The following is a 5,493-nucleotide window of genomic DNA, read 5'->3' on the forward strand; positions in this document are numbered from 1 at the left end:
GAGCTCTGTTCGAAGAGCCATGCCATGGCGTCCATGCACCATGCCTGGACTGCTGCCATACTTGGCCCTGCAAATCACTGATGATAAAACAGCAGGGTACGACATTGCTAAGATTACAAACTTGCCTGGTTTCTCCACTAGATCAACACACTATCACCACCTCGCAGGCTTTCTCATGAAGGAAGCCGTGACACCAGCTCACACCAGCAACATGAAACTGCACCTTTCAACATGCTCCCCTTGATAATTAAAGCCATTCACATCTACATCCAGCCAGAGCAGCAAGCGGGGAAGAGTTGGAAAGGAATTTTCTAGGAGCCAGATGGAAGCAGGGGCTTATTCCTCCTGGAGACGGTGAGGCCAGAGGCAACAGTGCAGTAAACACTGTGTCACCCAAGGGCCTTCAGACCACAGGTACCTCACTGTACCTGCAGTCCAAAGGCTGCTGGGTGGCCAACAGCTGGTGCGAGTTCTTTGCATTTGTCTTGTGTTTTGTTGACATGCATCAAAATACTTCAGAAGTACTCACCTCCCAACCTCTGGCAACTGCCACAGAAAGGGTCTGGCCATAAATGAGGAACAAATCAAATGCCAAAGCCTCACAGCCTTCAAGTTCGATGTATATTTAGAAATTCTGGGTCAAACCATAAAAAATCCTGAACACTGTGGATCTCTCAACAGCAAGACTTGGCTTTGTTGGTTGGGGGCAGCAGGAATTCGATCCCGAGAAGTAGAACTCTTGCTCGTTGCTGCCTCTGGAAGGATTAAATTTGTCAGAGAGCCAGAGAGCCTCTGCAACTCTGCGTCTCTGTGGGAACCCCTAAGGGGAAAATTAGGGTCTCCTCAGAACTGACAGGAAAATTTAAGACTTCCTTGAAGAAGAAAAGAAGCAAGGCAGAAAAAAATCCGAGAGAAGAAGTGGAACTATTCCTAACAATCATGATAATCGCAGTTTTGTAAGTTAGGCTGGCTAGGTGCCCAGAATGGGTAAACAGCCCCAAACCAGTTTAGCTGAAAAGCATATTACAGTTCGCACAACCCTGGAACAAAGCAAAATGACCTCCAACTTCTCAAAAATCTTAGCTAGAGATTTTCCCCCATCCCTACTTTTTAATTTGTGTAAACTGGTAAACCTGTGCTCTAAGATCCTGGTGAAGTTTGTTATTTCTGACAGTAAACATGATGTTTAGACACATAACTGTCAGTAAAAGCAAATGTGAAATAAATTTTGCTTAGATCTAAATTTTTAAAATCTCTTATTTAAAATATATTTATGATGCATTAACAACTGACTGTACACGAAGCATAATGTGCAGTCTTCATAGGTATATTCTGCATGGACAAGTTAGCCAATAAGCTTCCAATGTTTTGCCCATCCTAAGAGTTTTAACCACATTTTTCCAGTAACTTTTCTACTTTTTTAATAAAAGAATTTATTTTACTGACAAGTCACCCAGTTATCTTTGTATCAAGACAATTTTAAACAATTTTATCCCCTATCACACTGACCAAACAGCAGAATTTCTGAATTTGACACTTGTGAAGATCAGAATTGTTCATAAAACTACAAAACAGGGCCTGCTGGCATAGCTTCAGGAGTTGCATGTTAAAGATCCTTGGGCCAAGGTAATATATGATGGGGGAACTTCCACAAGTTGTTCTAGAATTCTGGGGGTAGATCCTTGATGTCCTCTGTTGTAAACAAAAAATAGATATATTTTTTTGAACAGAACAGTGCAATGATTTTGCACTGTTATTTGATCTGCACAGGCTTTTACTGCCTAGAAAGAGTTAATCAGAATAGCAGTTTTCTTTCTTTAGCAGGAACTACGCATCCCGTGATCTAAAAATGGTGTCACTCAAGTTTACTGAGGGAAGGAGCAGGAAGCACATGAAACAGGAGCTCCTGGCTGAGGGAACTGGGGCTGTTCGGGGGAGGAAAGGAGGCCGAGGGGAGACCTTCTCACTCTAAAACTACCTGAAAGGAGGTTGCAGGGATTGGGGTGTCAGTTTCTTCTCCCAAGTAGCAAGTGATAGGATGAGAGGAAATGGTCTCAAGTTGCACCAGGGCACGTTTATGTCGGATATTAGGAAAAATATCTTCACAGAAAGGGTTGTCAGCCATTGGAACAGGCTGCCCAGGGGACTGGTGGAGTCAACATCCCTGGATGTGTTTAAAAAGCACACAGATGAGGGTTAGGGACGTGGTTTAGAGGTGGACTTGGCAGTGTTCCGTTAACAGCTGGACTTGATGATTTAAAGGTCTTTTCCAACCAAAATGCTTCTACAATTCTACGAAAGCTATGCGCTATATCCTTGCCCATCTTTCAGATCAGTATTGTAACCAGTCACATATTTAACACCCTTCATCTCTCTCTACTGTGTCGCCTTTATCAAACAGCAACCTTGAAGCAGAACTTTACCAATGCTCAGAATAGCTTTTGACAAGGATGTGTAAAATCATTCACCATCTGAAAAGGTCAGCAATATCTGTAAAAGGAACAAAGCGGTGCTGGAGGAAGCCTGGTGTCCTTCTCATTTGACCTATCCAGAGCTGCTCCCATACAGCATTAAAGATCCTGAGGCATTTAGGCTCCTAATCTCCTCTTTACACATACGTGAAGTATGGCAAGAGCATTGTTGGCTACAATCTGCACAAAAATATATATTCTACATAATTTTGGTAAGTTTGTATTTCTTAATAATAATTTTGTATCAGGAGAGAATAAGCAGTCGCCCCTCTTTGAGCCTTTCTAACTTGCTAGTTTCTCAGCCCTTGATGCCAGCTTCCCATATACCCGGAAGCACGTCAATCACAATTTTATCTTATCTGCATCTTTTTTAATAAAAAGGAAGCCCATCTCTCTCCTAGCGTTACATCAGTATTCCTCTTTGAAGTCCCATGGAGCTGCATCTGATTCATACCAGAGTATAAAAATGACTGGAACACAGCAATCTGTTGGTTGCCTTCATTCAAATCCTTTAGTCTCTTTTGCTGTTATCCATCTTTCCCACGAATCCAGCTTGATGCCTACTAACACAATGCACAGTACGCTGGCTTGAGACTTGCTCTTTATGCTACTCCTGACACTTCTCTTTTCCCTGCTGCCTACCATCCCAGTGCTTTATTTATTCTGCTGACTTGTGCCAAAAACTGAAGTCACAGTCTGAGTTTTCAGTTTACTCACACCCCTAGCTCTTTTTCTTATTCTACAGTCGCCTCCTCCCCTTCCTCATAAACATTATTAACTTTGAATAACTCAGCCTTTTTCATATCTGCCATGTATTTACATAATGGACAACTGCAGTTTATTTTCCTTTTCCCCCCTCACTAAAACCTGGCAGCTCACAACGCACAGTCCTTGTGCATTTGCACATCATCTGGGATATCTGAACCTCACAGTGACATGGGGGTTAAGAAACATGAAGCTTATTTTGGCTCTGTTGTGATTCTGACTCCTAGCAGCCAACTCGCCTCTTAGAAAATGTCATTTTTCAAAAAAACCCACAGGCTTTAGGGCTTTAAGACATCCCAAAACTACAAGCAGATGAACAGGCTCCAGCCAGCTCTCACTTGCCATGAAGCCAACAGGCTAATAGAGCTCCATCTTTGCTTTCAAAAACCTCATGACAGGCTAATTAAATAGTCCAGACTTCTATGTGGTTGGCTTCAATTCCCTTCCCAGAAAGCTTCCTCTAGCTCTTTACAATATCTTGAAATGAGGTTTCACTATTTCAAACTGTTGCTGTTCTTGACAGTCTGTCTCAGGATTTTCCACATACCAACCTTTTCCATCACCAAGGCAAGCCAGAAAGAAGAAGAAAAAAATAAGGAGTGACAGATCCCTTCGGTAATTCCCCAATACCTCCAAAATCTCGTAAACAAGACATTATTCTGCTGCCAATAACACCCTCAGAACAGCTACAAGGACACAATTCAACAGGCTACATGTCTAACCACAGTACCATGGGACAGGGACAAACTTTCTCAACCTTATTTAATAACAATCAATCAAGTTTGAAAGCATTGGCTTGGGTGAAACACTGTAGTCCATTTCTCTCTTCTCTAGTCTCCCTTTTCCAGTGACAGCAAACTCTTTTTTGCAACTTCACCACTTTTCTCCCCACTCTTTTTACACATTAGTACAGCATTTGACATAATGCTGCTAAGCAGGCTATTGCATTTTGTGTTCAGTGTGAGAGCTAGTTAGAATTTCAGTGAAGTGCTCAAAAGTTGCACTGTTTCCCTCTAAATGTGCTACTAGTGATAGCAAATCCTTTACTGTGAACATCCAGGAACAGGAAGCTCATGCAGGAAGGCTTTAGACAGCAGGAATCAAATTCATCTCCTCCATAATAAAACTGACTGTAACAATTCTCAAACTGCAGACACAGTAAAATATCTGCAGGGGTTAAACAAAAATAATAATAATTTTAAAAGTACTCATGAAGTAAAGAGTAGTGGACAGCAGGATGACCATGAGGCAGCACTGTGCCCTTGAGGCCAAGAAGGCCAATGGCATCCTGGGGTGTGCTATAGAAGGGGGTGGTTAGTAGGTCGAGAGAGGTTCTCCTCCCACTCTACTCTGCCCTGATGAGACCACATCTGGAATATTGTGTCCGGTTCTGGGCCCCTCAGTTCAACTGCTGAAGAGAGTCCAGCACAGGGCAACAAAGACGATTAAGGGAGTGGAGCATCTCCCTTATGAGGTAAGGCTGAGAGAGCTGGGTCTCTTTAGTTTGGAGGAGACTGAGGGGTGACCTTGTTAATGTTTATAAATATATAACAGGTGAGTGTCATGAGGATGGAGCCAGGCTCTTCTCAGTGACAACCAATGGTAAGACAAGGGGTAATGGGTGCAAACCGGAACACAAGAGGTTCCACTTACCCTCACTGAGAAGTTTATTCTCATATTTAACAGAGCACTAGAACAGGCTGCCCAGGGAGGTTGTGGAGTCTCCTTCTCTGGAGACATTCAAAACCTGCCTGGACACCTTCCTGTGTAACCTCATCTGGGTGTTCCTGCTCCAGCAGAGGGATTGGACTAGATGATCTTTTGAGGTCCCTTCCAATCCCTAACTTTCTGTGATTCTGTGAAAGAGAAACTTACGTCCACAAGAAGGCTGCTACATATTTCTATTTCTAAATGGAAACAGGATTCTTTGAAAAATCTGACTCAATACATCCCCACTCAGGCCCACATAGAGCAGCTCAGAGCAAATGAGAGGACACAGCTTTAGTGGCCACCATCACCAGATGATTTAGTCAATCACATGCCATCCACAATGGTACTAACTTATAAGCCAGTATACTTGAAGATAGTTTAACAAAAAAGTTTAAATGCCTTTCATAGGCATTTATAAACAGGTTTTTTTTTGCTATAGTTCCACAAGGGCTAGAAACCACAGGGGTTTCTTACAGTGCTGACCAGCGTCTTGATTTTTGCAGATTGTGTTATTTGTACATGTTCCCTTAGAACAGGGCAGTATCTC

Source organism: Streptopelia decaocto, assembly GCF_964273445.1.
Source record: "Streptopelia decaocto genome assembly, chromosome: 2".
Lineage (NCBI taxonomy): Eukaryota > Metazoa > Chordata > Aves > Columbiformes > Columbidae > Streptopelia > Streptopelia decaocto.